The 27,425-nt window shown below is 39.8% G+C and overlaps 2 long non-coding RNA genes across 2 annotated transcripts; both read right to left on the bottom strand.

Annotated features, from left to right (window-relative positions):
- Window positions 1-14,934: 14,934 nt before the first annotated feature.
- LOC122970481 lies at window positions 14,935-18,843 on the bottom strand. Its single transcript, XR_006399213.1, has 2 exons — window positions 18,727-18,843; window positions 14,935-15,462 (listed from the first exon to the last, which is right to left on the bottom strand). It is a non-coding gene; the product is annotated as an uncharacterized LOC122970481 (long non-coding RNA).
- Window positions 18,844-24,911: 6,068 nt separating this feature from the next.
- On the bottom strand, window positions 24,912-27,072 carry LOC122969925. Its single transcript, XR_006399118.1, has 3 exons — window positions 26,959-27,072; window positions 25,100-25,128; window positions 24,912-25,003 (listed from the first exon to the last, which is right to left on the bottom strand). It is a non-coding gene; the product is annotated as an uncharacterized LOC122969925 (long non-coding RNA).
- Window positions 27,073-27,425: the final 353 nt, after the last annotated feature.

The following is a 27,425-nucleotide window of genomic DNA, read 5'->3' on the forward strand; positions in this document are numbered from 1 at the left end:
AACAGCCTGAAATAAGCCAAAAAAAAGGCTGTTTATCCCCTTTTCACAACATTTGGCAGGATTGGATCAGTCCATTAGTGTTCAATCTCCAGTGGCGTGTCATTTCGGATGGTTTTAACTCGAGCCTGACATGCATTATCAGCTCGCTGGTAGAAATGAGAGGTTTAGATTTAGAGAGTGTCTCGTACGGAGCTCCAGCATTGCAAAAATCGTCCACGCCAGCTTGAGTTACAGCTGCAAATCCTTCTTTTGAATCTCAGTGGAGAAGTCAAACAATCAGTGGGCCGGGGGAAGATTTGTATTGGCATCTGAGCTTGAGTGGCGAGCCCCCCCCCCCCCCCCGGTCGCCATGACAACTGCCACCATGGCGGCAATATCCGTGGTCTCACACCTACTGTATTACATGAGCAGAAAGGCAGCCAGTCTTTATAGGTGCAGGGGTCTTTCAGAGTTATTATGGCACATTTCAGCACGGAAATAGCCGGTAATAGAGGGAGTGAAAAATGAGCCGGCCTCCTTTCATCTCCGCCAGGTGCCTGTGATGTTTGGGTTACATAAGCGCCCCTGCAGATCTGACCCCAGGTTTAACAGAGGGCAGAGCAGCCATACATCTTCCATAAGTGGAGATCACAGGGCTCTGTGAGCTACGACAGCGTTGCCTGAAGCAGAGATCCTCGCTGGACGGACAGAGGCAGGAGGTGGCGGTGGCGGCGGTGGTGGTGGTGGTGGTGGAGGAGAAGCCTGACAACAGCTCCTCTGTGCAGGCCGGACCGGAGGTGGCCCCTCACTGCTCCCTGTGAAACACTGTCCCTCAAACTCTCGCAAACCAGCTCAGGCAGATTTATGGAACCACCCCCCTCACCCCTTCCCCCACCTCCACCTCTACCACCACCCTTGTTGCCTAACCCCACAGCCAGTGTTCAGACAGGCGGAGGCCCCCCGCTCGTCTTCAGTGTCTCCTTCTTTGTGCCCTGTGACCTTGTGCTGCCTTGTGGCCCAGCAGCAGCAGAGAGGAATGCACTGAACACACAAGGAAAGGGAAGACGAGTGAGAAAATATAAGTCTGACACACAGTGGGGGTCATTATGTTTTTGTACCCTAAACTTTGAGTAGATGCACCTTAAAACTGTTGCTTAAAACAAAGCAGCATCTACTTGGGACCCTTCATGACAAGAAGCATGAGCACTTTAATTTATGGCTTTTTCATGTAAAGCATGTATTTCACAAAAAAAACACAAAAAAATTATAGATAAATTTAAGTTAAAAACAAAAACAGCAGCATTTTGTGTAACAGAAATATAAGTATCAGTCATTTGACCCCAATACTCTTCCAAAAAAACATTTTCTCTTTTACCAGTGGTGGTATCTAGACATGCAGATAGTTTTAGTTTTATGAGTTTAGGTTTTGAGAAATCCATTTTTTGAGATTTCTGAGACCAACTCAATACAATGGAGCTGTATTGAATTTTGTTTGTGGTGCTCAAAACACTGAAATATTACATAGAAACTGAGCAGCAACATCTGTTTTCAGAAACAATCTCTCATTACTGCTCGCCATGAACAGCCTTCTTTACCTCCAAAGAAATCACTCCCTCATTAATCACTCACTACCTCCCTACACGCTCAACAGTTTACCCAGTTGAGATTTTGCTTACTTAGTAATAACCGTCATTTTGTGTCATCAGTTAACTGTATGGGTCACACAATTTCACATTTATAAAATGCAGCAAATTGTCTGGGAACTCTGGAAAGAGATGTTGGTGTTGATTTTTTTTTTTTTTTTAGCAATTGCCAGACAAGAATGTTGATGTCCGGTGCCAAAATTTTAAAAATTGTGGCTGTCAGCACTATCTGCACACTGGCAACTATGAAATGGTTGTGTTTAAGGAAAGATCATGGTTATGGCAAATAAACTATGGTTGATGTTCAGCAACTAAAGTCAAGCAAAAAACTGTAAAAAAAAGACTGGTTAAGGATAATAAAAAGATGACCATTAATAGCAGGTCTGTGACAGGATAAGATCTCTGGTCTCCTGGATCAAAGTCTAACTTGCTACACACTCATCCATCACCCGACCTCCACACCTAAATCACGCACTACTTCCTGCATTGGCAGTGAACGCTGTCATCAGATGTAAACCGTGAGGTGCCGCATTGTTCAGTATGGATGTAATTCCTTGTAATACTGGGCTGCATTTTTCAATCCTGTGAACACCGCAAACCAAATCTCATTCACATTCTTTGTATGGGATGGAGGCAGAAATCTCTCATAAAACCAAAATTATCAGCATGACTCGATACCACAAAGTTAGAGAGAAACTAGTTTGGGGTTAACTGAGGCTAATTGGAATAAAAACAGACTTTTTATGGCCACAAAAAGGACTGGACACACTCTCATCCATGTGCCTGAAACAGAAAACAAAAGACAAGATGTGCTTATGCAACTGGAACAAGTCTGATCCTCCCTCAAACTCAGAACTGTTTACTTTCCCTTTTCCCATAAATGCTGGGGCATTTCTGACAAAACACTGTTGCCCTCTGCTTTGAAACGACAGACTTGCCTCAGGTATTTATTTTTTGTCTTATTCCTTGGAAGATGAGTGATGCAGAGCGGTTTAGAGAGAATCTGACACTGAATTCCTGAACTGAACTGGGTGTACAGTACAGCAGAATCACTGATTGAGTCATGTACTGTGTTTAAAAGCTTAATGAAAGTCAATAAGTCCACAGAAACATCTTGATGCAATAACTCTGTTGCACCAAAGTCATGACATCATGTCGGGTTAGTCTCTCTTACACTAGCTTCTGTAACTCATTGCAAGCTCTCATTTCTTTTATCTGCCTTTCTGAAAAAAATGAAGCATGTTCCTGGAGTTTACTTTCCAAATTCTAAGACCATCGAAATCCACTACAGCAGTTGCTATCAGAGAGATGTTACTACAAAAAAACTACAGCCTCAATTAAAATAACTACAAGTGCGGCAGCGTGGGTACTTATATCACTGTAAGTTGGTTTTGTCCATATCCATAAAACTCCCCAACACAGTCTTTGAAACTTGTAACTAGTGTTAATCTCTGCTGTGTGAAGACTTGTACAGCATTTGCTCCTCTCTGTCCTCCTTTGATTACAGACATGGCTGAACTCGCCTCGACACCTCCACTCGCTCATGGACTCTCTCTTCCGTCCAGCCGATACGTTTAGCCCGCAAACATCTAAGACTTATTAAACATCTAGGCCGCTAAAAACATAAACATAGAATAAATGATATATTGTTTTCCGGAAAAATCCCGTCCTTATCTAAACATATGAAGTGAGCCACAAGGTTGTGTTCCAAGGCTGGATTTTCAGGCCTTGTTCTGACTGCCAGCCCAAATCTGTTTTTTGGCATATCCAGATTGTATCCAGATTGATTTTAGAAAGTCGGGACAGCAAAAAACCACATGAAATGCGATTTTTGCAAACCGGATCCAAGCCACATTTGGAGGTGGTTTGAAATGTGATTCCAATGGGATTTCTACAGATGCGTCTCAGTTCGGATGCTTTGGCCACTCAAATTGGATTTCAAAGTGTCTTTTGCGTCACTGACAACGCAACGCACGACGACAACGTCAAATCCAGAGTGACGGAGGTGCATCAGAGGCGGCTGAGCAGAATCCATGCTGCTACTAGCAGAGCGGTATGGAGGAGAACAACAGTCCATGGACAGACGTTGAAATAAATAAAAGCCGCATCACCAGCGTATGCAGTTATTGACACCTACGATGTTACCACAGCAACCCATGCAGATAGGTTGGTGATGTCTGGACACACAAATCCGATCTGATGACTTGCAAACAACAGTGTGAACAGTCCGTCTTAAAGATCTGATTTGAGAAACAAACCTGATTTGCCTGCAGTCTGAAGAAGAAGAGTCAGACGTAGAGATCTTCACAGGTCCACTTGGTTCTTCGAAATATATCTCAAAATCTCATTTACTAGCACATTTGTTTAACCTGTACACAAAGAGAAATTTAGAAATCTAGGCTAGCTGTTTCCCCTGCTTCCAGTTATGCTAAGCTAGGCTAATCACTTGCCTCCTCCAGCTATGTATTTAATGCACACATGTGAGGTGTTGAACTTTTCATCTAATTCTTGGCAAGAAAGTGAATAAGCGTATATTCCCAAAGTGATTCCTGAAATAATCCTAAACTGACATCTGGCTTTTCAAGTCGTCATGATTTCCAAGTCTCTCTAAAGTGTAAAAACTACTCTCTGCTGTGTTTAATGTTCTGAGTCACACTGCTCAAACATTACAGTAGATTGATTTCCTTCTGCATCATTAGCTGGATTAACCACAGATCAGAGAAAACAGTCACAGCACTATAGCGCTGCAACCTTTAGCAACCGCTCCAAGGCTCCAGTTTGACCGACCTCACCAACATGAAGGGTTTCATTTACGTCTGATTGTCACAGTTGTATTTCAATGACCTGAATAGCTCCTTGTACGCGGCTAAAGGCTTTGCTTTATTTGGCCTTCAACTTGGCAGTGATAAGTGATCCACAGTCGCTGAAAAACAAGGCCATAAAAGTCTGTATTAGACTTAGATTGTGCTGCACACGTAAACGCTTACTGTGAACGTGAATTACTCTTAACCGGGCGCCAAGGCCATCTTTTAAAACCAAGAGTTCAATGTTCACTCTGTTTTTTGTTTTTTTTTCTTCATATCCCTCTTACTTGTTCATTCATTGTACATTGCCTGGGCACACCTTCCCCTGTGAGTAATTTGCCTCTGGATTGGTCTTGTATTCTGCTGCAGAGCCAACTGTTCATCATTCTGTCACCAGCTACTGCAGGATAATGCTTCAGTGTCAAGAGCAGTTTTAAAATTCAGGCGACATACAGATCCCTGCATACAGCAGAGCTTTATTAATGGAAACAAGAGAGGTGAAAAATCCCTATTTTGCACTTGAAATGTGAGGACACTGGAGTCATACATGTAATATTGACACAGTATAGGCAGGCTCAGGTCTTGCTCCCAATCATCCACTTCACTGAACAATGAGCCTGTATATGTGTCACTCAATCCACAGCAGGAACAGACTTTTCAGTTAAATATTTGGTTCCAGACATTTGGTGACATAGAGGCTACCTGCAGGATTAGTTGGTGAACATTACCTTCAGTTATCTTCTTTCTTTTTTTTTTATTGCTCCTTTTTATCGCTCCTTAACGGAGTTCAATGTTCACTTTTTGTTATCAGAGTTGTATCAGAGTGTTTACTGATAGCATTTTTGCGGCTCTCCTCTCAGTTAATTTTGCCATATTCTTCATTACTGTGGATAAATACCTGCTGTACATTTAAATTTACGCTAGTTCCGCTCAAGCACTCTTAGCTCTCGCCTTCTTTTAGTGACTTTTCTCATTAAGTAGTTAGTTATTTTAGCTCAGCAGTTAGCTTAGAAGCTAACTTAGCTAAGCAGTTAGCGATGACTCTCTCTCCCTCTCCTTCTCCCGCTCTCTCTTGCTTGGTGTGTCATATGTTTAGCTATTCCTCTGCCTCCTTTAGTGATAATGGTAGGTGTAATAAATGTAGTTTATTTACAGTGTTGGAGACTAGTTAGCCAGCCCCCAGTAGCCAGTATGGGCTGATCTAGAGCCTTCAGCTATCAGGATCCTCTCTTTAAGATTCGGAAGACATCCTCTCTACATTTAAGAAAAGGCTTAAAACTTTCCTTTTTGATAAAGCTGATAGTAAGGGCCAGCCAGGCTAGTGTTGGACCAGCCCTTAGTTATGCTGATATAGGCCTAGACTGCTCGGGGACTTCCCATGATGCATCTGTACTCTCTCCATCTTCTCTCCATCTGTACACATTCATGTACCATTAGTGAATGTTACTAAGTTGGCTTCTTTCCCAGAGTTTTTGTGCTTTCTTGTCTCTGGTTATGGACATCGAGGGCCATGGTGGCGGATGGTGGCGTGGTCCTGTGCGTGTCCTGCCTCGACACCTTCTCCTGCTATTATTGCTATTATTACTACTAGTCATACCTCTATTATTATTATCATTGCTACTGTTATTATTGTTGTTATTATGCTTCTCTGTGTGTCTCTCTCCTCCCGCTCCCCCTCCTTCCTTCTCTCTCTCTCAACCCAACCAGTCAAGGCAGATAGCAGATGGCCCACCTAGAGCCTGGTTCTGCTTGAGGTTTCTTCCCGTTAAAGGTTTTTTTTTTCCTTGCTGCTATTGCCAAGTGTTTGCTCAAGGGGAAATTCTTGGGTCTCTGTAAATAAAAGAGTACGGTCTTGACCTGCTCTGTGTGATATGTGACCTGAGATAACTTTTGCTATGACTTGGCACTTTATAAATAAAAATTGAATCAGGATTTTACGTTATTTAAAGGTGGAGTCAGTGATTCTGGAAAAAGATTATTAATATTTGAACTCAACAGCCAAACAAATACAACCCTCCCTTTAGTGTTCCCTCAGAAGCGCCGCCATCCAAGGCATCCATATATTTCTGTAGTACTGTAGCAAATGTGACAATAAACCTGTCAATATTTAGATAAGTGTTGAAGCCAAATACTTATCTATGCCAAAATCTAACCAGAGGAGTAGCTTATCCTATTTATTGATAACATTGTCGCTAGTAACTTCAACGGTAACAGTAACTTATACTCTACAATCAGTGATACATGGAACAAAGAACAAGGAAGAAAATTCATGTTATTTAGATTTTCTTCTTACTGTGGTGTAATTCCACAGAAGAGCACATAGGCGAGACAAGTAACAGGTGAAGACGTGTAATTCAAAGTGAAAGAATGTGAGGTCTGCTATCAGAAGTAAACATTTTTATACCAAGTTGGAAAGGTGATATCTCCCATGTTGTTTGCGTTTCATTACTATTATCCATTCCTTGTGGGCCAGGACGTGGAAGAGGGAGAGTAGCAGGCAGAAGCAGAGGTTGGAGTGCAACCTCTGCCTTTTCCTCAGTACAGTACTTGCCCAGTGCAAGTACTGGTTCCAGCAGCCTGGAACCTGGCGAGCTACAGTGTGTGCAGATGCTGCAGGCTCAAAGACTTGCAGCTGAGCAAGTATGTTGCCTTGCTTGCTTGAATTATTTCACCAGTTCTCTACATAAACACCCTTATTCAGTGAACTAAGGCCCACATTACATCAATATAGCAGTATTACCTCTGGAATGACACTGGCCCCACATGTAATGTGAAAACAACTGTATCTGGTCATAATAAAAAAAAATTGTTTTAACTGAGACTGCACACAAATTACCAAATGTTTGCATTGTTGTTGGTTCTGTTATGTTTTTCCCATGTCATGTATTTTGAATGTAATAAACACAGTTTACACCGTATTCATGCCATGTTCTATTGAGTCTTTAGAAAGGAGACTTTGAAAAACGTTATGATTACAAACAATGTGTCAATTTCAATATTTATTATGAATACATTTTCAATAAACAGAACCAGAAAATAAATAAAAAAGAAGTATAAAATAGAAACAGAAAAATAAATACAAATAAAAGTAGGGAAATACAGTAAAAGTGCCTACACCCTGTTAGGAATGTATGCTGTGAACCGGCCCTGGGGATCTGGGTAACGGTCGCAGATGTTCCATACACAGCAGCTTGGTATTACCACTCTATGTCCATGACCAAGTGCAACGCAACAGTACAACAAAAGAGTACAACACACTGTCTATAGGCTGTGTGGCTGAACTGCCGGTTGCTCTCACCAGGGTTTGGAAGGTCATGTACAGCCCTGATATCGTTCCAGATCCTCCTGGCCAGTCTTAGGACCCCTTCTTCCAAAATGTAGAGGGCCGTGTGCAGCAGGTGTTGGGGGCTTGGCCACAGTACTTCCTCTCAATGTCGGACGGCATCTCCCTGCATCTCTGGCAGACACATCAGGTTGGCTGACCCTGGACAGGGTGGGCTGCAGGGTCTCCAAGTGATGAGGAAAGTAGGTCAAACATCATGCTTGGGTCTCTTATCAGACAAGGCTGCAACAGCTGATGAGATAGCAAAGTTCAGGCCCTGAATTCTCCTGAAGTGATGAAATTAACTTTCTTTGTTACTCTCACCATTTAAGTAATTGTACACCTTGAGTCTCAAATCCATTACTTTTGCAATAGATCTGTTAGCCGCTGCCCAGCATCACACACAGTGCGAACTTTCTTGATATGGGACAGAGCTCCAGCTCTGTTGTTGTGTAAAGAAGGCAGGAAGTCAGCCACGTTCAGTCCACTGGGCTCGCTCCTGGTGTGGAGTATGATTTTGGTTTTGCCTTGGCGGTGGTGACGGGAGGCTGAGGAGGTGGCAGATTGTGAGGTTAAAGTGGTCACAAAAAGAGGTATCAAAAGCCAAATTTCTAATTTGAACAGTTTACGTCACCTTTCAGACAAAGACTGAGAGCCAATGCTTGACTTGGGCAGTGGAGATGGTCTACATGTTCCAGCTTTATATGGTGTTGAAGTGGATACCTCTTTCTCATAGCTGAAGCAAAACAAACATTAAAAAACTACATTGACCAAAGAGAGGGCCGTAGCTTTGTAGCTAACAAGGAAGGTAACGTTACATAGCATAGCATTTCAAATGATGCATCAATCTGAATAATCTCACTATGTTTGCAAACTTGTGGTTTTAGGTCTTCGTGGCTATAAAACTCTTTGCAAACATTGTACAGACAAATTCCATGATGTAAAGTGAACAACGACATAGCAAGTAATGTAACTAACGTTAGCTAGGTTGTCAAAATCAGCTAAATATTCAGCAATGACAGAGTTGGACAGAGGAGTGCCGGGAGAAGTTTGTTATGTTGGAATACAGAAAGCGTAACTTAGTTTTATCTAAAACATTTTCAAAGTCATGGCTGAATATTTAGCTTTTCCTTGAGCGAGACTTGGTTAGACCCAATGATTAACAGACTATTCAAGTGAAAGGTAATGAAAAACATTTTATTTCTCTGTACAGTCCTCTCCATTTTGTTGTCAGACACTTATGATAACAATCTGTAACTCTGTAACTGGAGTAACTGTTTCAATTCGTGATGCCAGGGCTTTGCTAATGATTTTCCTGTCTGTGTTGATGAGTGATCGCTTGATGGAGGTCTTTATTGGGTTTTAGGAAAAGAGAGATTGTAGGATTTTTGTTTCATTTCAGCAGTTAATCTGTTGAAAACGAGAACTAGAGTTTCCCAGAAGTGTTAATAGAACTCAGCAGGTAAGCCATCAGGTCCTGGTGATTTATTGTTGGTCATAAGTTTGAGTGCATTGTTGAATTCTCAAGTGCATTTGCTTGGTCTTCAGTAAGTTGTGCTAAATCAATATTGCTTAGGAATGCACCAGTGCCTTCTTGGCTTGGTTTATGTATTAATGAGTATAAATTGGTATAAAAATCTTGGAAGGTCTTATTTGTTTCCTCAGATGTCTGCATGATCTTCCCTGCTGAGTTCATAATCGTTGGTATTGTTCTTTGTTTCACTTGATTTGGTTGGCCAGGTATTTTTCAGATTTATTGCTGTATTCAAAATTTTTGTGTCTGAGTCAGTGTAGGAGGAATTGAGTTTTTCTATTTGTGTGTTCATTCAGTCGTAATTTGTATTCCCATAAATCATTCTGGATCATTCTGTTTGCGAGAATGGTTGATATTCCAGGTGAGGGAGACGGGAGCATGATCGGTAATGAGGTGTATTAGTATGTCTGAGATTTTGGAAATGATGGACTTACTGCTTAAAATGAAGTCAGTGTGAGAGTAGGAGTGATGAACTGGTGAAAAGAATGAAAATTCTCTAAGCAATCAGGTGTTTTAATTGCCAAACATCGCCAAGACCAAAAAATACTAATGAACTGTTTAATTGTTTCTGTGGATTGGCAGTTACGTGTGCTGTTTAAATTGTTAAACCTGTCTACTGATGGGTTCATGACTGTATTAAAATCTCCTCTGATTATTGTTTGGGAGACAGACAGATTGGAGAGAGAGATGTGGAGCAGTTTGTACTCCAACAGAGAAGGATTAAATCAAAGTGACACAGCTTAAAGGTTACGATAGCTTCCTCCATTTTGGCTCTCTGTTGTCTCGAAGGTCAGCGCTGTTGAGACAGCTTGATTTTGGGAACCTTTCAGACGAAAATCAATCAAACTGCCCTAAAACTAGAGTCTCTCATTCCCCCCTGGAGATTCCAAAGCTTTATTATCTGATATTTTTTTATGACTCTTGTAACTGTTTTTATTAATTTTTTGTTGATTGTGGCTGTCTGGCCTTAGTTATGTTATTTCATTTTTCTGTTTTGTTTTGTTTTCTGATAGCGTGCTTGTCTTGTGCAGATTTACTTCGTCCCTTGTGAGTGAATCCACTAATCAAGACAATTAGATGATTTCGCTGCACAATTTCCGTTGGTATACAGTATCTCTCTCAGCTCTCATGAACCATTTCTCCTCCTGATATGAGCCCTATCCCTTTGATAAGACGTCTAGGATGTAGAGCCAGGGCTGTGATTTGAGGGTGATGATGCCTGATAACGTGTTGACACTCACATTTCTGCTGTGAGCGGCTTCTCCGCCTGGTTGGGAGCACGATAAGACTTCCAGTTGGCAAGGTGACAGACTGAGCGTATTGACCCCCTCCGCTCTCTGTCTGATTGGAGCATTTGTGTTATTCTGGCATGTGGTTGAGTGTGTGTGTATGAGCGTGTGTGTTTACTGTATGTGGTGTGTGTTACGGGGATGTGTGAGCACACGCAGCTTTAATCAGGCCACTAATCCTAGGGTGCTTTAGAGCAGCAGCATTGTGGGAGTGAAATGAGACTCTAAATCAAAATCTTTGTGTGTCATTTAAAGAGCTGCAACTAAGCTTAATTTTCATGACCAATGAATCGCTGTTATTTTTTTATATTTAATCTAATTGTTTAATCTGAGGCGTCTAGGAGAAAGCAGAGTAACATAAAACCAGATTGAGAATATGAGGAAACAATTTTGTTGTTGATGAATCAATTGCCAAATTGGAGGCAGCAAAACCTGCTGTACACACAACATTAATATTTTACCACCTTATATGGTGAACATGTTAGCAAATTGTGGCTAATTTATACACTGGGCAGACATTTAGCAACATTAGTATTCACTTAACAGCTGTGTTTCTGTGCACGTGATGACTAAGTCCAATATTCACTCTCCTTTCAGCTCCGTTTTGGTCTCCACCAACTCATGAGGAAGATATCTGGCACTTTTATTTGCTAAATGCTCCAGTATGTTCAGCAACTAGTAGTTAATTTTGATTGTCTACTGTTTGGTGCTGGGCAGGTAGCGTACAGTGAGTGTGCCAGAGCTTTTTTTTTTTTACTGTAAACTGCTGCCTGCTGTGACTGGAAACGATCCTACAAGAGAAGTGAAAGTGAACCCAAACAGTAAAGTTGTGGCTGTCAAACCAAAACTGAAAGACACTAAAATGCTCTGTAACTCTGAGGGGAAATGGATAGTTGAGTGGTAATTATCTGAGTTTTTCACTACTTCTTCTTTCACATTACACATAGTCATTTAATCCATAGTTATAAAATATTGATTGGAGCAACTTTAAATTATTTTCTAATTGAGGGGGATCACAGGCCAGAGGAAGAAGAGAAACCAAAAATAAAAGGAAACAAACAAACAATCCAGTTACCAAGAAACAGGAAAAGAGAAGGAAACAAAATGGTAGCTCTGTACTGCAGACCATCCTGGCAAAACACTACGAATGAAAAAGTCAAATTGAGCAATTGTGGTTTGAATACAAGAAACCATTTAATACCGTTTTTAAGTTCAAAATGTTCCAAATGTCAATGTCTGTAATTTGTAGTAACATAGTAACAATATTGTGCTTTCTGCACAGTTTAATCACAGTAATGGCTGCATTTATTTTGTGTTTTAGTTATATTGTCATAGTGCCTCATACAGTACTCTGTGTACTCTGTGCAGTTTTTATTATTCCTTTAAATTTATAACATATCCAGCTTTTTTCCTTCATTCAGTTTTAGTTAACTATATGTGTATAGATAGAGTAATATACTATATATATATTTATTTTACTATGTATACTAAGCATCTTTGGCACCGAAAACTCCTTCAGGATGAATGACGTTCTTTATTATTCATTATTATCTTAATCAAAAAATCCTCACACCTCTGAAGATGGAAACAGCAAATGTTTACTTGATAAATGACCTAAAGATGATTAATCTATTATCAAAATTCTTTATTGACAATTATTAATTTTTATGGACTAATCAACAATGGTTTCAGCACAAATATCACCCCATGATACATTATATAAACATGTTCTGACTTTATTCTGTGTTTATAATCTTATTTGCAGACAAGTCTAATCTGATCATATCCATTCTATTCGCTGAATTCCATATTTGTATTTCTTCCTTTATTTAAATGTGTGCCAAACGTTTATCTGGCCGTGTGATGGATCCAGCACATTTGGACAGCTACTTTCTGGGGCGAGCTGTCCGGGGCTTTGAAACAAAGCATGGAGAGAAAAACATAGTGGTTTTGGCTTTGCTCTGGTGGTTATTTATGGAGAGGATCCATCCATCCTTTTGTGCTCTGCGGGCAGAGGCGATGCGGGTGGGAATTCTGGGAAGTGAAGGATCTAAACGCAGCAACAAACCCTCCCCCCTCTCCGAACCCCCTCCCAACATGTTGGTGGACGTTGAGGACCGCCAGTGCCTCTGGCTTTCAAAATACGGCCCTCCAGAGTGCACCCAAGCACACACATGCTTAAATATGCACAGAAACACAGAGAAAATAAACACAATTTAAAGAGGGATTCCTGACCTTTGCCTCCTCCTGCAGTACTGTTACTCACCATTTTGTTGCAAACGGCTCTCGGCCAACTGACCTACTTTAAGCTTCTTCTGACTGCACTGTACACATTAACCTTTTCTCCTTCCTGCTTTATTTAGCCAGCACTTCTCATGTTCACTATGGTTTTGCTTCCCTGTGGCCATACCTGCATGCAAAAGCTTTCTTAACATAATCCTATCAAAACACAATCGGAACAAAGCACGATCATACCAAAGGGCTTGAGCAAATATCTGAATATACAGGAAGGAAAGTCAATGATACAATGTAAGCCATCCGTGATGGGGTCTTTGTGTGTGTGTGTGTGTCTCTGGTATGGCTGGCGGTGCACTGAAAATGGGGTTCTGGTTTCCTGCATACCCTGCTGACTGAGATGAATGGGTGTAGTGTGGGTAGTTTCTTAATGAACTCATAGCAGGGTGTAGTCTGGGCTGGCGGATTGCTCAACACCAAGTCTGGAGCGTAACGCTACAAATCTAATTGTGGCTGCTGAGAACGGGGTCTGACTGCTCTGATTGCTTTCTGGTTGCTGTTGTCAGGACAAGGAGCTCTGCCCAGGATCTGCGGCTGAAAAGCAAAGCGAGTTTTTGGCTTACATATGGATTTGGTGTTGGCGGGGTGGGTGGAGGAGACATGATGAGACACAGTGAAATGAGGGACATTTCTGGTATTAACGATGCAATGTTTCTTCAACGTGAAATGGAAACAAACAGATTACATCAACCAGCTGTAGGACTAAAGGCTTTGATAGTATGTCTGGAACCACCCAGAAGGTCACGCTATCTGTTGAGCAACAAAGCCATAAAAAGAAAACTATGAAAAGTGAAATTGAAATTGAAGTACTCAAGTACCCCTTCATCAACACCACCCGTCATATGGTATTTTTTTATTTCTTAAACTGTGGTGATGTGTTTTTGGATTTTATGGTTGTATTGCTTAGTTTTTATGTTGACTGTCTTGTGTTTCTTTATGTTTTCTTTGTCTTTTAACATCTTTGGACCATGTTGGAAATATGTGTTTTCACTTTAACGTGTTATCCCTTGGATTTTTGTTTTTGTGCCTGTAAGCCATAAATAAATGATATCATGTACAGTATATGTTCCAAATGTGTTTCATTTAAATTTATTTTAAACTGGGTGTTATTTTACATAGTGGATATTAATTATACTATTTTTACAATATTTTTTTTCATGCAGTTGAACTGTCTTTTTTTTTTTTTTTTGATCAAGTTTGCATTTGTACCACTAATGGTAGGAGCCAGACACTCCAACAATTACTTTAGCAAATTGTTTATTTCTTTGCTTGCTTGCTAATTGGTTTTCATGAACTCTCAATCTCAACACTGTGTTCAGGTGTCTATTTTTTTTCAAATTAGCTCAGCTACTCCACAATCTTTCCATGTACCACCTAACCCTGGTTAGGAATCACTGCTATAAAGCGTATATATACCAGGCTAACATCCTGGTGGCCTCCAGTTTTAAGACAATGACCATGTAATTGCAGTGTTCCCATTTTAAGTCTGGCCAGGGAAATCTCTGCTGTCCGCTCTCAAATAAAGACATTAAACAGTGTAGCCTTGTAAATATTGCAGAACTTTTGCCGTGATTTGCCCGGACCAGACACATTTTTGCGATCTGACACAAAAACCTCAGAGTCAGCGCAGAATCTGTCCTTGTACCCAACAGGAAGGGTCATCGAGTTTTAGTGGTTCAGTGTGTTGAACTTCTCATGAGCTAACCCGGCTGCTGCAACAGTTTTCAAACACTGAGTTTTGCGTAGACAAAAACAAGATGCGTTTGTAGTTCGAGCACCTTGGATATCAATCTAAGACGAGAGATAAAGAGTAAAAAAACAGGAAAAGAACACACACATTGCCCAAAACACACATGGTTTCAGTGAATATTGCAATCACTTCTAAACTGGAACAACCTTGTAATCAGTAGGTTGTGTACATCCACGTCAACATGACAACCGTCTGTGACAAAAAATGTGTTAAGACATTTGAAGTCTTGCGCTAACCTTTAAACTCGCTTTGTTAGCAAACACACACACATGCTGGCTATGTTGTTAATGTTAAAATGTGACTACAAGGGAATGGATATCCTTCTCTTCAGTTTTATTGAGGGAAGATATTTCATATGTGTTCCCTTTCTGACCTCATCCTGTTTTCGGTGGAAGCCTCGGTTTTCTGCGCAAGTGACTACCATGAAAACACACAACTGCAGGCCATGAGCACATTAGCTAGCATTCAAAACAGATGTTTACAACAAGGCAGTGATTGTTAGAACACAATAATCAATCTGATGTTCCAGTGAGGAAATCTCAGCGTCAACAACTACACAGATACAAAACAGGTCTTTCCTATTCTTCTCAAGACGGCTGCGTTTTATATTTAGAAAGTCAATCGGCTGCTCTCAAGTCACTGTTGCACAAGAGTAGAGGACTTCCAATATGGCTCCCATCACCTGAAAGTCCTGTTTTTGTTCCTCTCTTTCTGAACCACACACACACACACACATATGCACAAACACAGCCAACTTGTGGTCAGCAGTTCGATCCAGTTTCTGCTCTCGGCCATCCGGAGTGGTTTCATCTCAATGCCATGTCCCCCCATGCAGTCAGAGTCAATCTGAGTGAAACAGCCACACATACAGTAGTTGTACACGAGCCTTCAGATTGAATATGTATAGTTTTTGCAGAGTTGAGCAATGTGGCTGCTCCACAAAATATTTTTAGCATGAAGTTTGGAGCTTTTTACTTTTTCATATAGTTAATTTGGTTGAAAAATGAAGAAAAGAAAAAAAAACAGGAAAGTGGAACAGTTTGTGTTTCTGACTATAAAAAACTGGCATCAGGTTGCAGTTGAGCTTTACAGTACAAATATGTAGGATTTAGACACAGAACTAAAAATAAAAGTTCCTCATTGCAGAAAAGATCAATTGATTTAATACAGTCAGTGTCCTCTGATACCAATGTATCTCCAAAACATCAACTTTTATGAGCTAAGGAGAACAGCTCTGCTTTTAGCTTTACGATGATGCATTTTTTGAATAATTTGCTCAAATGTTTTTTTTTTGAGAAGAAACCTTGTACCAGTCACTTGTAATATAAACACATTATGCTTCTTTTTGTCCACATATAACAACAAATAAACCATGCATATACACAATACAAAACTTAAACTGGGAACAGTTTCAACAGACTCATAACACAAAACCTCAAATCCGCTCGTACAAAGCTTAAACAACAACAGACATTCGGTGGATAAATCAGTAGGCTTTTGAATGTTATATGAAACATTGGACATTGAAAAAACATGACAAAGAAAGGGCAAAAGGGAACCATCAGCACAACTTGCAAACCAAGTCGTCTATTTAAGCCTCTAAAGGTTTAGAGGCTTAAATAGGCAACCAGACAGGCAGCAATAGCCAATCTGAGGGACGGTTATCAGCAGAGGATGTCTTTCATCAAATCATCAACTAATTGGGTGTGGATATATAAACAATACATATATATATATACACACACACAAATAAATGAACTCCTATTACAGTCCTTCTATAAAGTGAAAATCCTATTCTGAAATGTTGACTCGCTGATTTTTTTATAAATTTGATTGCTGAATGATTCCTCCCCTTCTTTTTCTATTTGAACCTCTCTTTTTGATAATTGTCCTTATTTCTTATATCGGATCCAGTAACTATTGTTTTTTGTGGATATTTTGAGATACATCGTGTGTCTCATTTACAGCCTTTAGCCTTTATTGTCATTTCTCAGCATTTAGATACATTGAAATGAAATGTGTCCTCTGCATTTGACCCGTCCTATACACTGGGAGCAGTGGGCAGCTGTACTGGGCTCCTAGGGAAGCGACTTAGGGTTCAGTGTCTTGCTTAAGGACTCTTCGACACATGGACAGGGGGAGCTGGGGAACTGAACTGCCCACTCTGCGTTTAGTGGACGACCCGCTCTGCCTTCTGAGCCGCAGAAATCAGTGTTTTCATTAGTAATGGTCAGGTGTTTGTGATTTGATTCGCTTTCTGATTTGTTGTTGCTTCCTGCGGCTCAGTAAAGCTGTTGCTTCAGATTGTGATTTAATGCCTGTTGAAGGATTATGACAGAGACATGATTTACCGCCGACACTATGCACAAGTTCATGCACGAGCCCGAATGTTTCCAAAATGATTCAGAGTTGCCTATTTTTATTTATTCTTTGTGCATTTTTGAACATTACCAAAATAAAAAAGGGCTTTTATGAGATACCACAACCACATTTTTCTAATTTCTTTTCCCTATGATACTCTAAATTCCCCACTTACAAAACTAATGCCCGCCAGGTTTCTGTACCCTCACACGACAGGAACATTTCCAGAAACTTTTACCACCTCAGATTGATGCTGTCTTCAAATTTCCAAGTAACAGATGCTGTAGAAGAGACAAAACCTTCTCAGCAGACGAAAAAGCCATTGGTGGAAGAATGTGCACAAGGCTCGCTGCCTGACTTAACCAGCCATTTGTTTTTGCTATTGAGTTCATCTGGGCGCAGGAACTTTAAGTGATGTTTATATTTGTATTCCTCTGGCTCGGGGGAGCAGCTCTGAGTTTTAATGTGGGTGAAAAATGTGCCTCACTGTAAATCATTTCATATTCCAAGTCACGGACGAAACAACTGGAACTTGAGTCAGAGATGAGATGTGTTGTGATCCTGGGAAATGGTGCTTTGTAGTGTTATTCTTGCATGAATTACAGTGTTTGGAAATGTATATCGTGAGCTATTTGGTCAACATCTTTTTTCCAAAGCCTTTTTCAGCTGAACTACAATGAATATACACATTGTATAGTTTTTTTTAACGAGAAAAGCTAAATCCTGCATAAAAATGACATAAAGAAGAATGCAAACTGCTAACCTTTTGTGTCAGAGCCATACACTTCTGGTTTCTACCACTGTTGGTGAGGTTATTGCACTGAACAGCAGTGCAGATTTCCCTATTTAGCTACCTGGGGCTAAAGCAATTCCACCGGAGCTGGTCCCTGAGCGGACGACTGGAATGAAAACAGGGCAGGATACCAACTCGAACGTACGGCCGCTGCAGGGTATCCAGCTCCGCTCCTGACCTGATATAACCTGCCTGCCTGCTTGAAGCTCCCCTGGGGCTTTCGCTGATGCTTCTTCACTGCTGCTGAACTCTGCCCGCATCCCACTTCACCCACTTACTCAGACCTCATTTCATCTTGTTATAAACACACAAACCGTGTGGAGGCCAGAGGAGAGCCACGGTACGGCTGTGAGGAAGGAGAAAGATGTTTGTTTGTGAGGGAGAAGAGTCCTGCGGGCACGCTAATGAAATCTCCAGAGGACTGTTAGATGTTTTGATTTAAAAGGCGGCAATCTATATTTACCGTAGTTTATTTGATTGTATGATCATTTCTATCTAGAGACTATACAGTAGCTTTCTAATACTGTAATAAACTGATTTTTAGTGTGCCAATGAATTCTTCTGCTACCTCTCTACAGTCAAGCACAGTCGGCTGAATATTATGTTTTATTAATAAATGTACTGTATTTTATCATATATGTAAACATATGAAAAAGGTCTTTAATTCAATCACAATAACTGTGTAATTCTACTCCACTCTGTATGATAGTACTACTATATATATTTTAATATAATTAATATATTTTACCCAGTTAAAGTTTGATATGACTTTAGGATCCAAGTATACAGGATGTTATACTGTATGTTGCCATAGCTACCAGGAGACACAATCATGTCCCCTGTACTTTTATTTTCTGGGACTTTGGGGCTGTTAACAATCTGGGGTTTAAATTGTACAATTACAAACTTGATAAAACATGAAAAAAGGTAAATATGTTTACTTCTTTTTTTTTTACCTCAGGGCACTTTTCACATAGAGCAGGTCCAGACCGTACTCTTGATTTTACAGAGGCCCAACATTCCCCCATGAGCAAGCACTTGGCGACAGCTGCAAGGAAAAACTCCCCTTTGACGGGAAGAAACCTCAAGCAGAACCGGGCTCTAGGTGGGCGGCCATCTGCCTTGACTGGTTGGGTTGCAAGAGAAAGAAGAAGGGAGGGGGAGAATGAAACACAGAGAAGCATAATAACAACAATAAGAACAATAGCAATAATAGAAATATGACTAATAATAATAACAGCAGGCGTGGGCATCAAGCAGGATCATGGCAGCACAAGGGTCCACAACCATGAAGCTCATGATCCATAACCAGGCGGTCCACGACCCTGATCCATAGGAACCTGTGAGACGAGAAAGCACAGAAACTCCGGGGAAGAAGCCAAGTTAGTAACATGCATTAATGGTGCATGAATGTGTCCAGATGGAGAGAGAGAGGAGGAGAGAGGAGCTCAGTGCATTATGGGAAGTCCCTCGGCAGTCTAGGCCTATAGCAGCATAACTAGGGGCTGGTCCAAGGCAAACCTGGCTGGGCCACTTGACTATTTTTAAGCCAAAAAATGAATTAAACAAACACCATATTTGTATTCCTGGCTCCTTTCTAGGAGAGTTAAGACCTTCATGTAGCGAATGAAAATGTACACAAAATATAATTTAACAGTTATGAAGCATCCAAAAATCTAAATAATGATAAAAATAAAAATAAAGAGACCTTATTTTGGGGTGTGTTGGAGGGCCTGGACTCATAACCTCAGTCTTTCTATCACCAAGTTACAGATTGTAACTTACACAGTAAATAATATTGACTTGACTTCACAAGAGAAGTACATTCACTTGCAAACAAGTGGGTGTTTTAAGGTCAAATGTCAGTTGATGGCATTGCCGTCTGACAATTAGCACATCTGAGTTTTTGAAGTAAAAATAATTTGATCCCAAACTGCAGCTGCTTCAGCCGAAAGAAAGAAAGAAAACAACAAAAACAAACTAAAACAGTAGAATGATTTAACCTTTAATGTCAATATTCTGATGCCTCACAGTGTCCCTTCATAACAAATCTATTTTTCATTCATAATTACCTCATCAGCCATAAATGAATGGATGATTAATCCTTAATTAAGCTTTCAGAGAGCAGGGAGAGTGTATTCTTTAGGTTTTTAGGTTTATCCATGGAGAATAACATTCACAATTACATTATATTATGGTCCGATGTTACATAAAACAGGAGAACAACCATAATGATTTCAATTAATTTTATTAAATGTTAAGAATTTTTGAAGACTCTCTAGGTATAAAAATGTGTATCAGCTGCACAAAAATAAAAAGTTGATATTCTGGGTCACTTTAGGAAAAGGTGAAGGGTGTTTAAGGTGTTTTTACAGCTCGCGGATGTAAAAAGGGGTCAAATTTGACTTGAACAGTATAAAACGGTTTTAATGTCAAGAGAAACAGCCTCAAAATTCATGACAAGAAAATAAAATCCACCTTTACAGCAGATGTTTAATAGCAAAAGTCCTGTTTAATGACACGTTTAACCCCCGTATGTACTGCATGAATCCCGTCTGTCTTTCTTTGTTGTTTTTTTCCCCGTCTTTTGATGTTTTTGATTGTATTTGCAATTTCTTTTTTGTATTACGAAGGACACTGTTGGCTTCCTTCCCACCCACAAATGGAGCATAGCGTTGTTCAGGCTATTCACCTTTTTTCATAGCTGACATTTTGACGTGTCATAGCAGGAAAGGCACAGGTGGAACTAATAACATTAACAATGGCTGTTTTTTCCTGCTGTGACAAGTCAAAATGTCAGCTTTGTTCTTTGGAGGTTTTATTTTTTTGACCATGATGTTTTAAATGTGCAAACAGTTACACAAAGAGATACACTTGTGATTATGCAATGAATTACTGGTGACACACTGCACCTTGCCTTCACATCCATCTCATGAAGCAGGCGTTGTTGTTTGGACTAGCCGCTGGACAAGCCCATGTTATGTTTGTTTTGTTGGTCTGCTTGGCACATTGGAACAATAGAAAGTTTATCAGGAGAATTTCCTATTCTCATATTATGCAATTCTGAAACTGGAGGTGTGCCGAGGGGAGCCACAAATGGCCACGTCCTGTTATAATAACAAGTCTGGTGAGCCATTCTCTCACATATCACTGCCACTCTCTCCCCTGCCCTCGCCTGTTTTCAGCCTACAGGGGCGTTTACTGTATATCGCTGTCACACCGCGGGTGGATTTGTCTGTCATTTGGGATACAACATTCCCATTATAAAAATGACCTGATTTAGTTCAGAGCCATGAACATGATTTAAGTTTGTTGACCGCAGGCCTTTTTTTGTCCGAACCATAATTCATGTGGTAAAGTCTTTATTTTAACTTTCTCTCTCATCTCTGCATTCAAAACTGGTTTTGGTGCTCCCTTCTCCTCTTTCTCTTGGTTTTTGTTGTGAGGTGAGGACGGCCGTATTTCATGCTGACAGCTCTGTCGAGGTATGGTACAGCAATACGACCACGCCCTGCAGTTAGCTCAGTCCAACACAACAAAAGACCTCTGTTTAGGGATTATACTGTACAGGATGTAGTTGACTCTAAACAACAGGGTTAACCTTTCACTCTCCTTGTTTGTTTGCTGTAGTTCATCTCCAGTGAATAAACACAGGAGCAACTTGAGCTCCTTTATAACCGAGCTCCACGTCAATGGCTGAAGAAATTCAAAGAAATTCTTAAGGTAAAAGAGAGAACGTTTGCAGAAAACACAAAGTGCTGTTTGGATGATGTTTGCTGTTTGTGTAGGAATATTAGAATCTCCACAATCTAAAGAACAAATCTGCGTTGTTGTGGACGTCAAGGGAATGACGACAACGTCAAACAAAGGTTTTCTTCTCTTCTCTTGTGATCCATTGAGTGATGAACGTTCAGACTCATGACTCTGGCACACAGCTTAAATTGTTTGTTGCTCTGCCATATAACAAACCCTCCAAAGGATGGTGTTCATTGAAATGGGAAAATTTCAGCTGTTTTCAACACAACTAGTGTCGAACTTTAAAATTTCTCACATACTGAGTCCTTGTCTGTGTTGGTCAAAAATATCACATGACTGGTGGTGTTTATATATATATATATATATATATATATATATACATATATATATATATATATATATATATATATATAAAACGTTAAGACTGACCAAAATCAACCCTCCTACCTAAAGCGTCTGTGTTGGTCAAAAATATCACATGACTGGTGGTGTTTATATATATATATATATATATATATATATATATATATATATATACATACATATATATATATATATATATATATATATATATATATATATGTATATATATATAAAACGTTAAGACTGACCAAAATCAACCCTCCTACCTAAAGCCCATTTGTTCCCACTAAAGATATAAATATGGCTACAAACATCTACTGTAGTTTCATGAGAAAAAAAGGCTAAATAATTAAAACGGCCAGACGCTGTAGCAAACGATTCTCATTCATACATTTATTATTTTCTGCTCTGGATCACAACACATTTGGTGCTCTGAGTTTTAATGGCAGTACGACTGTATATGTGAGACTGACTGATTTGTTTTTAGTAGTTCTGGACAATAATTGAGCTCTGTAGTACTGAGGAATAAGCTACTCTACCTGTATATGAGGCTTCAGCTACACAGGCTGTTAGAAGGATCATTTCATTTTATGTTTTGGTCTTTTAATGAGGTTTGTTCACAATGAGAAAAATATAACAAATCCTTTATTTTGCTATTTGAAGCTTTCTCATTTTTTGAAAGCTTTTATGAAAATGTATTTGACACACACATACCAGCGTAGCGCTCATTAGTCATTCCTGAATCTTGTGATATCAAACCACAGACGTTCAGTCAACCTCATCAAATATGTAAGTGGACTTAGAGCAGCAAGGGGTGAACTCTCCTCTAATGCTACTGGTTTTAACTTGTTTGAGGCTATAGCAGAGGCTTTTGAACTGAACCTCAGGGAAATCCAGGATCTTCACTTCCAGGAACAGGGGTCACAGAAAATCCTTGATCCAGTAAGGAATTTAATTGAAAGTGTGTGTCTATTACTATGGCAGCCAGCCTCCAGCCTCTGAGCCCTCTTTAACTCAGTGAAAACTCTCATTCAGCATTTCTTTCATCTTTCTGAAAAACCGAAGCATGTTCCTGGAGTTTACTTTCTATTTTCTAAGACAAATCAGTCCCGCTACAGTACTTGCTATCAGAAATGAAACATGTGTGACTTAGTAGTTAAACAACAATTAGTTTGTTAGCACACAAAAATCAACAGCTCCCATGGAAACTTAACTTGGAGTTTCAGCTCGTTTCTGCAAATACTTCCATCTGCATTAAAATGCCAAAACATAATTATTCTCTTACATGTGCAGGCGACAGATGAGCAAGTCAGTGACAGAAAGAGGAAGGTGGTAGATGGCTACATTTAACTCTAAACAAGCTATCAAAGTAGACAATTAGGAGAATAACACTCACATGAAGCCGTCCACCATTGTTGTTATTGTCGTTGTGTTTAATCTTCGTCCTCTTCCAGTGAAACGCCATTCAAAAACAATGTAATGCTATCTGTCACTATCTGTTATGTCACTGATATCACAGCATTTCTACAAAACTCCATTTTCTGTTTTGGAAAAGCTGAGTTTTCAGGGGAGAAAAACATTTTAGTCTAGACTGAAGGCCAAAACGGAAAGAAAAAGATAAGATACTAATTTAGCCAGTTTATAAACCAGCTACATTTGTAAACCATGTCCGGTTTTGGTACTTCTGTTATCGTAACAGAAGTTCATTCCTCTCTGTCCTGCTGTTATTACAGACATGTCTGAACTGACCTCGACTCACCCACAGACACACATCTGTCCAGCCGTTCATCTGTGATGGTCTAGTGCAGCCATTCTCAACCAGCCTCAGCCCTTATTTTTATATCTAAATGTGCTCAAGAATTCACATAAATAAAAAAATGCATAATTTCAGTGACCAGTTACATTTGAATATCCGATCAGTACACATCATTAGGTAGAGACAAACGTGTTTTGCCACTGTTAGCTAGCTAGCTTTCTCTGTGGATCCTGCCTCAGAAGCATGTCTGTATCCACTGTGTTGTGAAATGAACTGATGAACTACTAGCAGACAGCAGCCTGAAGCTTCAGCTCACACAAGTTGACCTTGCTTCATTCTGGATACTTGGCTGCCAGTCAATATCCCTCTCTGTCAAATTTCTGTTGTTTTTCACCACCACCTATTTATGTGAGTCAGGGGTTTCCATTGTGACTGTCACAAAATCAAAGACAAAGAACAAACTGAAAGCAACTTGGAAAGCTACTCTGCGTGTCAGCCTCTCATCCATCTCACCACGACTTGATCTCATTATTTCCCAGAATCAAGACCAAGTGTCTCACTGAGGGTAAGCAGAATATTTATTTTGGTCATTGCAGCTGATAGTGGCATCACACATATTTACAGCCCAGGTTTTTTTTGTCACGTTACATTAATTTTTTCATTTATTTTGGAAGGTGGTCCTCGGAAATTTTTTAACAATCAGAAGTGGGCCTTAAGTTACAAAACCCCTGGTCTAGGGTTTATGGGAACTGCTGTTTGTCAAAAGCTGTGAAAAAAAAAAACAGAAATATGGAATAAACAGGTGTAAATAAATGATGTTAGATTGCCATCTTTGTTTAAACATATGGACTGAACAACTTGACATCCTGTTGAGAAATGATGTGAACAAGGGCTGGATTTTTTTACTATTTACATTACTACAAATGTGGGTTTCACTTCTCTAACTTTTCTTTCACTGCAGCTGTTGTTGGAGTTTTTGGTCACTTGAATTCATGTTTTCTTCTTTCATGCATGCAAATCAGAAAATGACACAAAAAGGCAGCAAGAGCACATTTCTATTGTTTTACGAGACAAAGATGCCCTTTGTATACAGCCACTTTTAGTTCACGACATCACAAAGATAAAACCACCTTTTGTTTTATGTCTGCTCAGCCCATTTCATCACATCAAATCCAAGAGACAAGCTACACAAGCAGAGAAGTGGGTCATGGCAGCTGTTTCCCAACCAGACGAGCCCCTCTCGGCAAAGCCCAGCCAGACTTCAGTCCCACCGGCACGACAACCTCAAGCCTTTTCCACTGCTGCTACATTTGGGTTAGAGCTCCGAGGATATGATGTCTTTGAAATCTATTCTCTATCTTGTCATGGAAATGGGAAAAATCAATGAAATATTGGTCAGAGCTTTAACAGGAGGGAGCAGAGCTGAGTGTGTGGAGGCCTGCGAGGATTCATACCTGCTCCCCTGCTGTTCTCACATCCGTCTCTGCAGAACAGAAGAACAGATGCAGCTTTGTTTTACTGAGCTGTCAGGATGTCAGAAAATTTTCTGTTCTTCACTTATCGACTATTTACTCCTGTCTACATTCAGTTTACAGTTCTCACAATCTGTTACCATACGTAATAACTTTAGTTTGTCATCATTTTTTAAAGTGCAAATTTTACAGTGTGAAACCAAGCTTGAAATTAACTTCAGCAACAAACAAAGACACCCAAAATTTCACCCCACATTCTGGCAGTGATTCTCTTTCCTTTGTGTGGGTAGCAGTTGACTGACAGCAACCAGTGTGAAACATAATGAAGTGCGCTGATACAACAATGCAACTTGAGCACAATGACATGAGACGATAACAGAGGAACCAAATGAAGGCTTTATGGTTATTGTGATGAAATGACTTGCTCATACACTCTGGCTCTGGCTTTGGAATTGGTTTTTTATTATTGTGGTTGGTAAATATTAGGGCTGCAGCTAAGTGTTATTGTCATTATCGGTTGATCTGCTGATAATCTGTTCTATAAAATGTCAGAATGTAGAAAAACACCCATCAAAAAGTTGCTGGAGCCCAAGATGACATCATCAAATGTCTTTTTTTGTCTGAGAAACAGTATAAAACCCAAAGATAATTATTTTATTGTCACACAAAACAAAGAAAAAGCAGAAAATCATCACATTTTAGAAGCCGGACCCAGGAAATGTTGAAATGAGTAATTGATTATCACAATTGTTGACGATTAATTTTCGATTTACGATTAACTAGTCATTTCAGCTCCACTTCGGAAAACTTGTGGTTTTGGTCTTGTCATTGGATTTGTTGACAAAAGGAAAAGCATCAAATATCATCAGACCTATCTGTTTATTCTTGTGATAATCATAAGTTTACAATGTAAAACAGACAAATGCAACAAATCATCACATTTGAGATGGTTGTAGTAAGGAATGTTTTGCATTTTTGCTCAAAAATGACCTAAAAATTGATTATAAAAATAGTTGCTGATTAAATTTCAGTTGACTAATCAATGAATCAGTCATTATGTCATTTCATTTAATATGAACTTATTGAAGAGAGTAAAAAAGTTCTCTGTGCTAGCTAGCAAGCAAGCTCTTTAGCTTTACTGTATCATCAAAGGGACATTGTTCAGTTTGCTCTTTTATGAAGCAATTACTCTCACAGAGGGTTAAATATGTAAGTGAATGGTGCAGCACAGCTAATAGCTACATTAGCTTCCTTAATTGAAATTCATGTGTCAAAGTTTAACTCAATTATGACTGATTGTATTTGAATATCAGCGTCACTGGAAGGGTGCAGTATATAGAGGCTCAAACTTAAAAATAAATGAACCAGATTTATTGGGAGAATGCAGGTGGAGTTTCACTCTGACTCGCAGTAATGGCAATTAATTGGATTTATTCTGGACACATGGCCTGTAGATATGTGTGTGTGAACCATTGTGTATATACTGGGAAACCCCTTCAGCCTCAGGCTTACAGCTGAGGTCACTGACCCTGTATGTCTGATGCACAGTCGCCGTCCCAGACAACGTGAAGAGCACCCGGGGGACAGCTGAGGTTAACAAAAACGTTTTCACTGTCAACAAACTGAAGGCTGACGCCTTCATGCTGAAGCAACATACAGGTGATTTGAACACTGACCAAAACAGTTCATCCAATCTGGCTAAATTGTTTGATGATGCAACATAGTGTTACATCAGAGTCCTTCCTCTGGATAATGGTGAGAAATCATCTCTCTGTTATGGACTAAAGCCCCATTTCAAGGTCACACGCATGCAGAAGAGCAGCTGTCTGTTTCGGACTTACCTGTGGCGCCTCTCCATGTTATTTAGGAAACACCAAGAGTTTGTTTCAGTGTAAACTGCGGGTGTACAGTTTCTGTCCAGCTACAGAAGTTTGATTATCCAGATCCTTAAATGACCTTAGCCTTTAGATTTGATAAAGAGGAGAAAAAAAAGTGTTTTGTTAGTGTGTCAGCCATTAATGTCACAAATATATCAGTTTAGAGTTTGAGAATGAGAAACCAGACACTTGTTTTCATTAAAATGTTAATTTATTGACATTAATTTGTGTGCAAAACAGTTAAATTGTACTTAAAGGTGGAAAGTACAGCACATATAGTTTACCCTGAAAAAGGTGGCATATTAATCACTCAAAATTCTTAGTAATTTTTGAAACACTGGATCCTGGATTGTATACAGAGGCAGACAAAAGCTGGCGTCTCATTTCTTGTCAGCAATTCTCAGTTTTGCCAGCTGAAAAGACTGTTGCTG

The sequence above is a fragment of the Thunnus albacares genome, chromosome 19 (genome assembly GCF_914725855.1).
Source record: "Thunnus albacares chromosome 19, fThuAlb1.1, whole genome shotgun sequence".
Taxonomy (NCBI): Eukaryota; Metazoa; Chordata; class Actinopteri; order Scombriformes; family Scombridae; genus Thunnus; species Thunnus albacares.